This window comes from Heteronotia binoei, chromosome 14 (genome assembly GCF_032191835.1).
Source record: "Heteronotia binoei isolate CCM8104 ecotype False Entrance Well chromosome 14, APGP_CSIRO_Hbin_v1, whole genome shotgun sequence".
NCBI classification, from domain to species: Eukaryota; Metazoa; Chordata; class Lepidosauria; order Squamata; family Gekkonidae; genus Heteronotia; species Heteronotia binoei.
This window is the reverse complement of record NC_083236.1, coordinates 34,995,970-35,011,131: the sequence shown is the minus strand read 5'-3', so window position 1 is coordinate 35,011,131 and position 15,162 is coordinate 34,995,970.

Here is a 15,162-nt window from a genome sequence, read left to right as displayed (position 1 = left end):
GCTATTGTATAAATAAGCAGGGTGCAAATCAGTTGGGAAGTGATTAACTTTTTTTTTAATCGTACAGTTTGGTGTTTAATGCTGTGTTATCAATGTCATGAGCATTTTTGTGCAATGTTTTTGGAGGGGTTGTTCCCCTTTGTGTTATTCAATTGCCTGCCATGACAAGCAGTGACCCTGCTCATCAAAATGCACTGATACCAAAGCCTCCACAAGTCGAAGAACTGAAGCTTCATCACTGATACTGTGCAGCTGTTTTGACAGCCATTAAAGGTCCCTGTGCAAGCACCAGTCATTTTTGACTCTGGGGTGGCGTCGCTTTCACGTTTTCACGGCAGACTTTTTACAGGGTGGTATGCCGTTGCCTTCCCCAGTCATCTACACTTCCCCCCAGCAAGCTGGGACTCGTTTTACCAACCTCGGAAGGATGGAAGGCTGAGTCTACCTGGAGCCAGCTACCTGAACCAGCTTCCACTGGGGTTGAACTGAGGATGTGGGCAGAGGGCTCCGACTGCAGTACTGCAGCTTTACCACTCTGTGCCACGGGGCTCTGTTGATAGCCATTGGAAGCGGGCAAACAGGTAAACAGATTGGATGTTCTGGACCTGTGTGATTGCAGCTCTCAAACTCAGTATGTCTGCCTACAGGGCACATCGCTGTGAAATTTGTGGCATTCTTATCACATTTATCTTCCTCCAGAGTTCCATGGGAGAGATTCCTCCCATAATTATTTATAATTTAGATTTGAATACTCCTGGTCTTGCAAAACTGCATGGTGACTTGTAGAAAGAAAGATGTGGGAAGCATAACTTAAGTACATTTTTGTAGTATCTCTTCTGGTTAGCTAAGAGAAATTCTAGGCATCTGGAATGTTTTTGCAGTTGTTTACATACATCTTGGTTAGTAATAACCTCCTCTTGCTAAAAATGGATCCTGTTGAATTATTACCACCTTCTTCTTTCAATGGCTTTCTAGGTAAAGATTACTGATTAACGGAAGTGAATTAAGGGGCTGTTTTATCAAGATGACCCCTCCTAAGGTTTATGCAGAATGTGCAGGGTTACTGAGAGAACATCAAGTGAAAGATTTCAGATGGGGATCTGGAGAGAAAAAGGTGAATACCAGACTCACACATGGAAAGCCAAAAGAGAAATGCTGCATATATCTAGACAATAACTATTCAAAGGCCTGGAGGTAGCATTATAGAAATGTGATACTCTCTCTCTCTCTCTCTCTCGGCTTGACTTCGCGAACAAAGATTTTAGAAAGGTGCAGTAGTCCACGTCTGCTGCAGGCTCGCTGGTGGCTGACAAGACCAATGCGGGACAGGCAGGTCCAGCCACAGTGGCTGCAGGGAAGTCTGATTTGGGGTTGGTGCTGTAGCAGTAGGCCACCTTTTCTAGGCCCCTCTCCATACAGAGCAAGCAGTGCTGTCCCTAAATAAGGCTGCTTGGTCGTTCAGGGTGCTGCCGAAAAATGCTTTCGTCTCCGGGTCAGCATCAGGCGACCAATACCCTGAACCGCCTACATGCAGGATTGGGACTGCGGCTTCCAGTGGCATCTTCCACCTGCCGTTTTGCCCCTTGCCCATCGCTGCAGGACTTGGTATGTTGTGGGTTGTGGATGTGGATACCCTTCAGGCCTGCACAGAGGAATTTTTAGGTGAAGCGCAATGTGCGCAGTACTGGCTCCACCCTTTCACCATGGGGTCATCTGCCATGCCCCAGTAAGCCGGGACGCCGGCAGCGAGTCCTCCAGGTGGTAGATGTTACATTAACGAGCTCTGTCTGCCCGGGCTTGATGTTAGAGTTTTTCTTCTCTTGGCTGGCGAGGTTGGTGAGCCCAGCCTGCCCATCCAGTTATACCGCCGGACATACGGTCGCACCATGACGTGGCAAACTCTGTGAAAACGGGGGGGAGGGGGGGACCAGCAAGAAGATTTTGCCACGGATGCAGTAATGTAGGAGAGGCCATTGCAGTGACCATCTGCCAGGCATAGCCAGACAGTGACCACGCAGCGTTCACTACACGGGGAAAGGAGAGGCGATGTATTGTGCGTGCACTTTCCCTGGGGGGGGCAGGACACCCGGAGGGAGCCCCCCCCCAGAAATGTGATACACATCCACAGAAAAACTGTAAAATGGATAACACTGAGATTTTAGCACCAAATTAACTGATGGTTTTAATTAGATGATTTAATGTAGGATAATAATATATATATATAGGATTTGTAATATGTTTTGTAATCACCTTGTTTTAACTGTTGTAATGTAGCATATTATATTATGCCATGTGAGCTGCTTTGGCGGGGAGGGCGGGATACAAATTAAAGATTATTATTATTATTATTTTTTCCATCAGTGGTTTACAGCTCATCTCCAGATTAAATCTCCGAATTACAGCTCATCTCCAGATTATAGAAATTGGTTTCTCTGGAGAAAATAGATACTTTGGAGGGTGGATTCTATGACCTTGTACCCCACTGAGTTCCTTCCTTCCTTCCTTCCTTCCTTCCTTCCTTCCTTCCTTCCTTCCTTCCTTCCTTCCTTCCTTCCTCCCTCCCTCCCTCCCTGAGCTAGAGAATGCTTGCCAAAATATTTCACTTTCAATAAAAATGTCAGGGAACAAATAGTTCTAGTTATCTAGTAGTTCAGTTTATTACCATCAAAAATCAGTTAAAAACTGAAATAAGATCTTGTGCCAGTGAATCGGACAGGGGCATGGTTGGTGCCTTGGGAGCTGGTGGGCCAGAGCAATTCCAGCCCTGTCTATGTATATTGTGGCTCTCAAACATCTTGTTTATTCCCTGTGGCTCTTACGCTGAGCAAATTTGGCCATCTGTGCCATAGGGCAGGGGTGGCCAACGGTAGCTCTCCAGATGTTTTTTTGCCTACAACTCCCATCAGCCCAAGCCAGCATGGTCAATGGCTGGGGCTGATGGGAGTTGTAGGCAAAAACATCTGGAGAGCCACCATTGGCCACCCCTGCCATAGGGTATAATGGAGAATCAATCAGTGGGTATCTGGGGGAGCTGTTTTTTGAGGTAGAGGCACCAAATTTTCAGCATAGCATCTGGTGCTTCTCCTAATCCCCCCCCCCCCAAGTTTCAAAAAGATTGAACTAGGGGTCCTATTCTATGAGCCCCCAAAGAAGGTGCCCCTATTCTCCATGATTTCCAACTGAGGGAAGGCATTTGAAAGAAATGTGGCCCTTTTAAATGTGATGGCCAGAACTCTCTCTGGCGTTCAATCATGCTTGCTACAACCTTGCTTCTGGCTCCACCCCTAAGTCTCCTGACTCCACCTCCAAAGTCCCCAGATATTTCCTGAGTCAGACTTGGTAACCCTAGAGTCTGCCCTCCAAATTTGCTATTTCCTTCAGGGGAACTGATTTCTGTTGTCTGGAGATCAGTTGGACTTCTGAGACAACTTGGACCTCCTTTGAGTTTAGTAATCCTACCCAGAATTATGTCTGGCAGAGGCTGTGTCAAGGAATCCCAGAATAGCTTTATTCTCTTGGAATCCTGTCATTGGCTGCATACTGAGAAACCAGAATGTCCGTACTTTTCAGGGTTTCTTATCTGGATGTTATGATGAAGGCTTTTGTTTCAAGGCAGATTTCATCCACCCTGCTGGCTCACAGGTTTGGCATCTCAGTTTTCCTGCTTGCTTTTCATATTAATTATTTTTTCCTAGCTCCCCGAGCAACTTTGCACAAAAAAAGGCCAAAAGAGCTATTTGAGAGATTTTATGTCCATGGGAACCAATCTTTCTGCATTTCCTATACATAACTGCGTCCTTTTCCCTGTGCTTCTCAGAATTGTGACTTGGATTTTTATATGTTTTTTCCTTGATAAGTGTTGTATTTGTTCTACCATGGCCCTTGATTGATGTGGTTTAATTTGCTGCTCAGGAGAAATGGTCATGAAAGTTTGAAATTACATTAAGTCACTGAAAAGAAATATAGATGATTAGGTTCATGCAACTGCACAGTTTTTGTCTGATTCAAACAATACCTTTGGAGAGCCACTGCCTATTAGACTGCAGCACTGAAATACATCAGAAAAACCTCAATCATGTGAGCTACTGGGTACTTACGGTTTTTGATAAGAGGTAATGAGTTCTACCACAAAATGGCTGCCATGGGCAGGCAATGGCACCCCACTTCTGTGTGACATAGGCACATTATGTTTACTTTCGTTTTCTTGCCTGTTTGTGTGTGTGGGGGGGGGGAGATGCTGCAATTTGGAGGATCTCCTGCCCCTAACTGGGGACTGGCAACCCTAAGATAATGGGAGTTTGGGTAGTGGTTGATAAGGAAGGAAGAAAGGGGGAGAGGCTATGGGGGCTTTTTCGGAAGGGAAAGAGGAAATACTGGGGGAGGTTTTCCCCATGAGTCCTTGTAGATCCCCCCATTGTCTAGGTTTAATTGACTGTATTTTATTGTTGGTTTTATATATGTTGTTTGTGGCTCTAGGAACTGGCAGGATCAGGGTAGCATATAAACCTTTAAAATAAAATTTATTTATTCGGAATTTTATTATTTATTTATTTATTCAGAATGGGAAAGTCTCCTGGCTCCACCCCCAAAGTCCCTGGATATTTCCTAAATTAGACCTGACAACCCTAAACAGTCTGCTAATGTAGACCTTAAAGTGATATCATACACGTTATGTTCTGCAGTAGTTAAACCTTGAGAACTAGAAACATAATTGAATTTTTTTTAAAAATCCTGCAAAGCTGACATTAGCATTCACAAAGAACATCTTGCAGTCCACTAGCTGAATCATGCTGGAGGGCAGCCACGAATATGGGGCTCTCTGGAAGGGAAAGAATTGTTAAAGGGAAAAAAAAAGGAGCAGGTCCATTTGAGACATTTCCTGATCTTAAAGGCTGTTTGCCAGCTTTCTGGGGGTAGGGTTTACCAATGGAGGAAGACAAGCCTGCAGTTTAGAATGAAAGCAGAATTGTGATCAGGAAGAGGAAAAGCAGAAGTGAGGAGAGACACTTTGGTGGCATCAAAAGCTGAGTCATTTTCCATTTGATTGCAAAGGGGGATTTGTTGGGGGTGGGGAGGAGAGATGGATATAGTGGGGAATAGCCCTTGCTGGGCACACTGTAACCAACAAGGCATTTTTTAGTTCATTTAACATGCACACCAGATTAATGAGCCAACTGTGGGAAAAGACAGAACAAATTACAGATTTCACCATGCGAGTGGAAAGACATCTAAGAGAGGGCAGAGAGCTCAAAATGGGTAGCTGAGCCCAAGGCAAACCCCTGAGATGCTGGCAGCTCTGCGGCCTTGACTTGCTCAGAGTGTGTCTGCCCATGGGCAACTCTCACCCTCCATTTCGTTGGTGGGCATCCCAACATCTTCACCTGTGGATACTGCAGTTTTTCAGCACCGGGACCAAAGGGTTGCCTTCTGCTGCAAACCTATATAAGGCCAAGATCCCCAGGTTTGAATTGCCAGCCAATGATAAATCAGGTTTGACTGAATGCAAACATCACTCCAAGTTACACAATGTAGCTTCCTTAGCAGCCATGGGTGGGAAGTAGGGCCAGTGTCAGCATTCCCTGAAGGGGGCCAGCTGCCAAGGCTAAGGGTTTCTGCTCTCACCCCCCCCCCCCACTCACTTATTTGCTATACTGCCCAGTGCCGCTGGAGGCAGTGATGAGCGCAGGAAGCGGGAGAGCTCACAAGCAGGCAGGGGAGGGACACACAAACAGGTGGGAATAAAGTTGCCAGGTCCAATTCAAGAAATATCTGGGGACTTTGGGGGTGGAGCCAGGGGGTGAAGATGTTGGGACTTTGGGGATGGAGCTGGAGCAAGCATAATTGAAGTCCAAAGGGAGTTCTGACCATCACATTTAAAGGGATCACACACCATTTAAATACCTTCCCTCCCTTGGAAGTAATGAAGGATAGGGGCACCTTCTTTGGGGGCTCATAGAATTGGACCCTCCGGTTCATTCTTTTTAAAACTTGGAGAGTATTTTGGAGGGAGGCACTGGATGGATGCTATGCTGGAAATTTGGTGCCTCTATCTCAAAAAACAGTCTCCCCAGAGCCCCAGATACCTGCAGATCAATTCTCCATTATAGCCTATGGGAATCAGTCTCCATTGGGAATAATGGAGTGCTCAGCAGACATTTCCCTTCCCTCCCCCCTGCTTTCTGATGACCCTGAAGTGGAGGAAGGGCCTCCAAACCAGGGCCTCTGCCTGGGGATTGGCAACCTTAGGTGGGAAGCATGCAGGTGAAGGGGAGAAGAGGAAAGGTGGGGGGGCTGTCTGGTGGCATATAGAACTATCTGCCTAGGTGCCCCCAAAACCTGGAAGTGGCCCTGGTGGGAAGTACTGCATACAAAACCCTAATGGATATATATATATATATATATATATATATATATATATATATATATATATATATATATATATATATATATATATATAATTGCAATATTTCTGTCCCTCACAACTTGTGACTTTTTCTTTAGAAGTGAAACAAGAAGGCAAAACCTTTGCTTTGATCAAAACTTGAAGGGCTTCCAGTGCACAGATTAAAATTCCTTTGTGGCCTGCATCCAGCCCAGTGGCCACAGGTTGGCCAAACCAAGACAGTGTCGGGTGTAAGTCTGTTTAGGATTGCACAGTCAGTGCTTTTTTAAAAAGACTTCCTTGAGGCAGATTCAAAAACTAGAAAGCTCACTTCATTGTGAGCGCAAAGAGACATTTTCAGAAATCTTCTTAAATTATTTATTGGATTGTTTATTTCTAAGGTTGTCATGGGAAAAGTAAGCAATGGGAGTATTGTTTGTTCTTCTGCTAATGAAGTTACTGTTGTCTTCCCCTGTTCCTGTCTATTTCTCCTGCAGCTTATTGCAATGATTCAGTAGTAGGGATTGCACCCCCCTCCGCCATTTAGCCACCATTTGATCTCCTAGAGGAAAGTTATTCCACATACCCAGAAGAGAGGGGGGGGGGCATAGCACATGTCAGAATTGTGAAGTGCCATAGTGTCTGTTAAAGTGTCGCCCCCTGCAGGCACTCCTGTGTAACAAGACATTCCTTATTTCTTCTACCCAGCCTCAGCATTTGCAGGAGGCAGGGAATAGTTTGTAAGGATTCTACCCTTCCTCTCTCCCCCCAAAAGAGGGGAGGGATAAGTGGAGCAGTAAAAACCACAGAACACAACCCCCCCCCCCAAGAGGACTTCTTGTAGGGGGCAGAGAGTTACCAAAAGAGCATCCCATGAAGCTCCAATGTCATTTCCAGCCATTTAACAGGAGCAGACATCACAATGTCATGCAACACTCTAGGATTTCCCTAGGACTCATTAATAAAAGCCATTTTGGGCATCCTAGAGCATTGTCTTTGCTGCAGTTGCAAAGGCATGTTTATTGGCTAGGGAGCATCCACATGTGGGAGTCCTCAGTGCACTTTCCTTTGAATCACAAAGTTTGAGCAAATCAAAGCATCAGTTTTGGCCCAGTGATGAGTCTCTCAGCCTAACTTACCTCACAGGGTTGTTGTAAGGATCACATACAGGGCTTTCTTTGAGCAGGAACACACAGGAACGCAGTTCCGACAGGCTCGGCATCAGGAGGTGTGGCCTAATATGCAAATGAGCCCTTGCTGGGCTTTTTCTACAAAAAAAGCCCTGTGTGAAACAATTGTGATGTCAGAGGGGGTGGCCTAATATTCAAATTAGTTCCCGCTGGGCTTTTTTCTACCAAAAAAGCCCTGATCACATAAATGAGGGGGAAATGAAACACAATGGGTCCCTACAGAAAATAAATGCAGGATATAAATTCCCAGATAAATAATCAAACAACGTCGCATGATTATTTCAAAATGAGACATGAATAAGCATGTTGCAAAACACTCAGTTATACATTATAAATACAACACAGAAAACCTCTTTTGAAAGTTATAAGTACCCCCCTCCCCAAGAGAAGTCCATTGTCTGCAAATAATAACAGGAAACATGTTGATTGCCACAACACAACACACAAACATTAGTAAGACACTATTACAATACGCTTTGTCACTCAGTAGGAGGGCAGCCAGCTCATAACAACTGAATCATGATTATACGATCCAGAACTTTCACAGACCCTGCAATCAATATCGGATAACAAAGGCGACGACTTCTTTGCTGGGTTGTGGCTTTAGGAAATTCTCACTTTCCCAGGGGCTGCCAAGACCTTCTGCAAAAGCTTCAGGAGTTCTCAAGATCTAGTACTGACTGAGTCACTAATTAAAAGATGGGATCGGACAAACATTTCCCAAATGAAGCAATTTCATTTCCTAACGTTTGACAACAAACTGGAGGGAACAAAAATGTTGAGTCCCTTTAATAGAAGTTTAAAGGTGAGGAATGGGCAGCTGTAATTGCTCATGGCATGGAGGTAAGTGACATCCTAGTAAGCAGCTATTAAAGGGACAGAACATATTCCCCCTTCAGGTGTGTTGGCAACTGTGTTTTCTATAGAAAAGAGTAGCAGAAGAGCTACTCTGCTCAAGACACTTTTCAGGGTCAAAGATCTGCAGCCCTATGGTCATTGCTGAAGAACTTTTTGTATTGGTAAGTAATTTAGAAGTGTCTGAAGGCGCTGAGTGCCTTTTCAATGACCCTTTCCCACAAAATTACACTTTCCCCCACTTTGACACATGACTTTCAATCAAGATCACAGTGACTCAGCAACACGCCTTCGGCTACTTGAGAACTTTCAACACTTCTAAAGAACCGGCAAACCGAGAACTTCTTGGCAGTACCTGGAGAGGCTGCAGTTTCTTCATGACCATCCGGGAAACAGGGGCAAGCTTAATTACCCTTCTCTTCCGGCTGTCCACGTTCCCCTATATGTTTCACTTCTCCCATGGCTACCAACAAACTGGAGAGAATGTCTTGCCCCTTCAATAGAAGCTTAATAGGCTGTTATTGACCAGGTGATATTAGTTCCCTCCCTGCTATGAAAACCTTCATCTGTTCATTAAGCCTTGGTTAAAGGGCAAGATGTTTTTTCCTGTTACTTCAGTCCCAACCATGCTATTTCTAATGAGGATGAACCACACCAAGAAGCCACCCCAAAACCATGAGGGGTTGAGCTGCCAGCCTCCAGGTGGGGCCTGGAGATCTCCCACTTTTACACTTGGTCTCAAGCTGGTAGTAATCAGCTCCCCTGGAGAAAATGGCTGCTTTGAAGGGTGGACTCTATGTATTTGGACCCTGCTGAGGCCCCTCTTTTCCCCAAAACCCACCCTCTCCTGGCTCCTCCCCCAAAGTCTCCAGGTATTTTCCAGCACAGGCCTGGCAACCCTAGGAGTGCAGTTCCATATTCCTGTGGTATCATTAGTGCCTGCAAAAAACCCCCACTTCTCTTAACAGGATGCATTTATAAGTAGTCAAGGAGAATTGCTTTGTTTTTAGGAGTATCATACTTTTTGGAACATTGGGTCTTTTACTTCTTTTTGGCAAGCAGTTCCTAGGACATGGCAACCCAATGTTTTTAGGAGGGGTGGGGGACATATGTAAAAATTATTGTAAATTCCAATGGTTAGTCTGTAGAAGCTACCCCTCCAAAGGAATCTTGTGGCCTCTTCAAGGCTAATATTTTATTCCAGCATAAATTTCTGTGGCTTAGAAGTCATGATTAGGTATGAGTTGTATATAACTGCAGTTCCACCTGCAATTTGGTATTCCATCAATTGTTTTTATCAGCTGTCAATCAAGCTCTAAAGTTTGGCGCACAGTCATGCACTTCAGAAATGACATTTGATGGTTATGTAATGCCTGTTGTGCTGTGCGATCAGGGCTTTCTTAAAGCAGGAACTCACAGGAACGCAGTTCTGGCTGGCTTGGCATTGGGGTGTGTGGCCCAATATGCAAATGAGTTCCTGATGGACTTTTTTCTACAAAAAGGCCCTCCATGAGATTATCTTTATGGTGCCACCTGCTTCCTTTTTTATTACGCCTGCTATCAGTTTTATAGAACCAGACCCCAAAGACCATAGATCCACTGCAGGCCTAAGCACTTGCCAAGACCACTGCAAAGCTCTTCTATATGGGCTGGTTTCAACAGCCAGGCTGGTTAGAATGCAGTTGCTTTTGGATTCATCCTATTTTAGTTGACTTCTGTTCTGTGGTTTTAATTTATCTTGAGCCCTGTTGAGCCTTTGGGGTGACTTGGTTGCAAAGATTTATGTAAAATAGATGGTTTTCATTTACCAAAGGCCAGCAGAGGGCACTGATGTCTTGTACATGCTGGTTACAGGAAAGGTCTGGCCTAGAGCAGGAGAAACCAGGTCACAGAGAGAGAAGCTAATCAATTCTCCAGGTTCGCAGAAGAAAAGATGACTTTATAATTTTACAAAAGGAACATAAATCAAAAGCAGTTGAATGAGGACTGAGTATGCTGTAGAAGGCACAGGATGTTGAGAACAGTTGAGAGTCAGATAAAGAGGGAAATAAGTGGAGGGGATGAGGAAATTCACGTTTGATCTGCTTAGTGGTTATAGAATGGGGGAATTAGGGGGTGTGAGTATGTCCATATGGAAAGAGGAGGGGGGATTTCAGTACACTCTGCAAATTACTCATGGTTCTCCAGCTGGTTCCTAGGGTTACCAAGTCCCCCCCAGCTATTGGTGGGTGGCTGGGTAGAGTTGTGAAATCCAGGTTGGGAAATCCCTGGATATTTGTAGATAGAGCCTGGAACTCAGTGGGGTACAATGCCACCCTCCAAAGCATTTTCTCTGGGGGAACTGATCTCTGCAGGTCAGAGAGGAGCTGTAATTCTGGGGGATCCCCAGGTCCCACCTGGAAGCTAGCATCCCTGCTGGTTCCCTCCATTCCATTGCTTCTGGTCCTCTGTTTATCCTTTGGTTGACAACCTTCAGGTGGGTCCTGGAGATCTCCTGGAATTCCAACATATCTACAGAGATCAGTTCCCATGGAGAACATGGCTGCTTTGGAGGGTGGACTCTTTGTAGGATTGCCAGACCTCCCATTATGGAGGAAGGACTCCTGCCATTGCCTGTTGAGCAGCAGCAGCAGCAGATTAAAAACAACACTGCCAACTTCCTCTGGGCTGGTGCTTCACGTCCAATTTACAATGGGTAGCTCTAGGAATCATTAGAAACTCTATAGGTCTACCCAGAAGTGACACAGTGATGCTAGTGATGTTGCTGACATCATATGGGCCCCATGACCCCACCCCTCCTGCTTGTTGTCAGGCTCATGCTGGCATCCCTACGTCTACGGCATTATACCCTGCTGGAGGCCCCTCCACTCCTCAAAACCTGTTATTCCCTCCAAAAATCTCCAGGAATTTCCCAGCCCAGAATTGGCACTTGGCAGCCGTAGTTTATCAGGAGGCCTGCAAAATTAGGTCACCCTTAGAAAATGGAGGGTTAGTGCATACTCAAGAGGATTTTCTACATTTTCAGAAGAAAAAAAACAACCCTTGTGCATTAGCACATCTTCCAGGTTGGAAAGTCACTGAAAGGAACTCCATGAAAAGGACAACTATTGGAAAAATCATACAAATGAGGAATGAGCAAGCTTGTTGCCCTTGAAATTTTGAGAAGAGTTGAGAATCAGCTAAAGGTTTTTCTTTGAGGGGGGGGGGGAGCTGAGAGAGAGAGATGGGAAAGTGGCCCTCAGGATTGCCAGATCCCACCTACCGCCCCCTCCGCCTCTGGCTGGGTGTGTGCAGGGTGGTCAGCTCTGGCTTGGGAAACTCCTGGAGGTTGGGGATGAAGCCTGGGGAGGACAAGGACCTCAGTGGGTTACAATCCATAGATCCTACCCTCCAACAGAGAAATTGACCTCTAAATGTTCAGGAGATGGAGCTGTAAGGGGCCCCAGGTCCTGCCTGGAGGCTGGCATCCCTATCTCAAATCCTTATGAGTTTCTGTAGAACCCTGGATGTGCACATTTAGATTGGGGGGGGGGGGGGGTTCTCAGTTGTTCCTCTTCCCCTGTGATTCTTCACAAGCCCCAACTTCTTTCCCCCAGTAGCAAACTTGATACTATTGAAAGCCTATCAGGAAGGGAGATCCAAAAATCTATATTGTTTTATAATCTTTGCTTTGGAAAATTTAGCTTAACCAGACTTTGCTTTCCCCTAATGATGCCTCTGAGCTTTGTTAAGGGAAACCTTTAGACTGTCAGTGTTTTAGTGAGAAGACAGCAATTGAGCTCACAGTGTAATTAACAAATGCACAAGTTGATCAGATGGAAAGCAAGCAGGCAACCAGAAAACACTAGTTCCAGATCCAGAGCCAGCCCTGCTACTAGACAAACTAGGTGATTGCCTAGAGAGCTGGCCTTCTGGGGCACTAAATTGGGCACCCCCCATTTGACTTGGTGACATTATCAATGCAGGGGAGGGGGCACCAGAAGTTAGCCTTGGCTAGGGTGCCAGACGGTCTAGGTCCAGCCCTGTCAAGATCCACAGCCTGGTAAAAACATGAAAGGGGACCTAAATATGTCCCATTTGCTTTATGTTACTTTGAGCCAAAGAATATCTGTGTCACAAGGAAGAACCAGCTTGGCAGCAGATGGAATCCAGCCCTTGTGTATTTCAGAATCTTGCACTGAAGATATTTCAGCTAGCTCATCTTCAGACACCTTCACCACTTAATTTCTGAATGGAAGATTAATTCTATGAAATCAGAAGAAGAGTATAACTGTGCTGCAAGCCTAAAACCACGTTCCTGGGAATAATCTCCACAGAATAATTAGACTTATTTCTGAGTAAACCATCACAGGATTATTCTTCTGGTCTACCATTTTGTTTCCAGCAGTGATCAGCCAGATACCACCAGAAAGACCACAAGTAGGAACACCCCCCCACACCGCAAATGTTTTCTTACAGCCATCATATTCAGAGGAAAAATACAGCTGATCATGCAGTTTCTTTTTCTTTCTTTTTTTTCGAGGGGGGCATTTTTATGTGCATGTGATATGTGCAACTGAAAGTCATGGTGACCTCTGGTGTTTGACCCATAGTGGGGGCATGGTGAATGTTCAGAGAGGTGGCTGAATGCAGCTGCCTCTGCCTTCCAGCTCTGGTATTCCAAGGAAGTCTCCCATCCAAGTACTTGCCAGAGTCAACCCTGCTTAGCTTCCAAGATCCGATGAGATAGAGCTTGCCTGGGCTTTCTTGGTTAAGGCTGATCATACAGATTCTAGTAAACCAACAAGGCCAGTAGCTGTCAACAGACTAATCCTCTACTCATTTATCTAATAGCGCTTGAATGAAATCAGTGACTGACACCACATCTTGTGGTAATGAATTCTGTATTCGAAATATCTCTTTCCCTACATTCAAAAAGGTTGGTTCAAGCTAGCCCAATCTTGTTAGATCTTAAAAACTAACCAGGGTCGGTCTGGTTCCTATTTGGATGGGAGCTCACCAAGGAATACCAGGGTTAGTCTGCAGAGGCAGGCAATGGAGGGACATGGGTTCACCTCTTGCCTTGGAAACCCTGTGGGGTCGCCATAACTCATCTTTGATTTGACAGCACTTTCCACCATCACCATGTCAAAAGAACAGTCTTCAAAACCGAGTTTAAAAATAAAGTTCAATTTTGAAATACGTTTTGTTTTTAATTTGTTTGAGAAGTGCAAGAAGCGAAAACAGACAAACTCTGAAACAATAAAGCAGCAGCAGAATTAGATGAAAACTGCTGGAAACAAAAACAATTCCAAATTACTTCTTGCCCAAATTTCATGCAAACAGTAGAGATCTTAATGTTTCCAGGGTCGAGTCTGGAGGCTCCTGGACTCCAGGCAGATGACGTGGCAAAGACTGGGCATCTCCATCAGTCCACAAAGGTAAATTGTGCCACTCTAAGGCCATGCATGAAGGGAGAGAGGACATAAAACCATTATCAGGGCTCTCCGTGCTGCAATTAGCATTCTGAAGGGGAATACAGCCTTTAAAACTTCAATAAGTTTTCTCATTTAAAATGCTACTTGCAGCATGGGGAGCTCAGTTTTGATTAGCGATCCTGAAAGTTCAAATAACCCCCAACAGCCCCAATCCGAATCCATGGCTGTGTAGAGCACACCATTGACCCTTTTTGCCTAAGACTGATGGAGATCCATGAGGCTTCCTCATATCTGTTTGTACTTTGTGTCTGATCCATCTAGGTGGTGCGTGGGGTTGCCAACTCTGGGTTGGGAAATACCTGGAGATCTTGGGGGTGGAGCCTGAGGAGGGAGGAGTTTGGGAAGGGGAGAGACTTCAATGGGGTACAATGCCATAGAGCCCACCTCCCCAAGCAGCCATTTTCTGGAGCTCAGTTGTAATCCCAGGAGATCTCTAGCCACCATCTGGAGGTTGTGCAACCAAAACAGAGAATCATGGTAAGAAAGGCAGGGGGATTCAAAGCACAAGGAATGTATTCACCAGTGTTGGAAAGTGTTGGCGTTCTTACCCTGTATTTGAAATTATTTGTGAGAAGCTTGAAGAAGCTAACATGAAACAAGAGCACCAGTACCTTGTTGCTATTCTGGACTGCTGGTAAATGTTATACAGATGGTATATGACTCCTAAGAAACTTTTGAAAATAAATAACCAGATGTCTGATCGATGCTGGAAATGTAAAAAGCATGAAGGATCTTTCTATCACATGTGGTGGACTTGTGAAAAGGCTATACAATTTTGGCAAATGATTCAGCAAGAAATTTCAAAGATTTTGGGCTACAATATAAAGGAGGCACCTGAAATCTTTTTGTTGGGATTACAAATGGAAAGTTTTCCGAAACAAGACAGAACATTGCTTTGATACATGCTTTCGGCTGCACGGACATTATATGCGCAGTTGTGGAAGTAAAATAAATTACCAGAAAAATGGGACTGGATTATGAAAGTTATGCATTGGAGCGAAATGGACAAACTTACTAGAACTTTAAAAGAACCTGATATAGATAACGGGGAATGGGAGAAATTTCAAAAGTATGTTGAAAAACAGTGGAAGGTAAAAGGACATTTGGTGATTTTTAATAATGATTAACTTTTTTCTTTCTTTTTTTAGTGTAAAATGTCAACTATAGATAAAGTTAAAATGGAAATATACAATGTTTTTTGCATATGAGGATTGGGATTAATAGATAATAATTAAAATAGATAAACAAAAATTAAGTA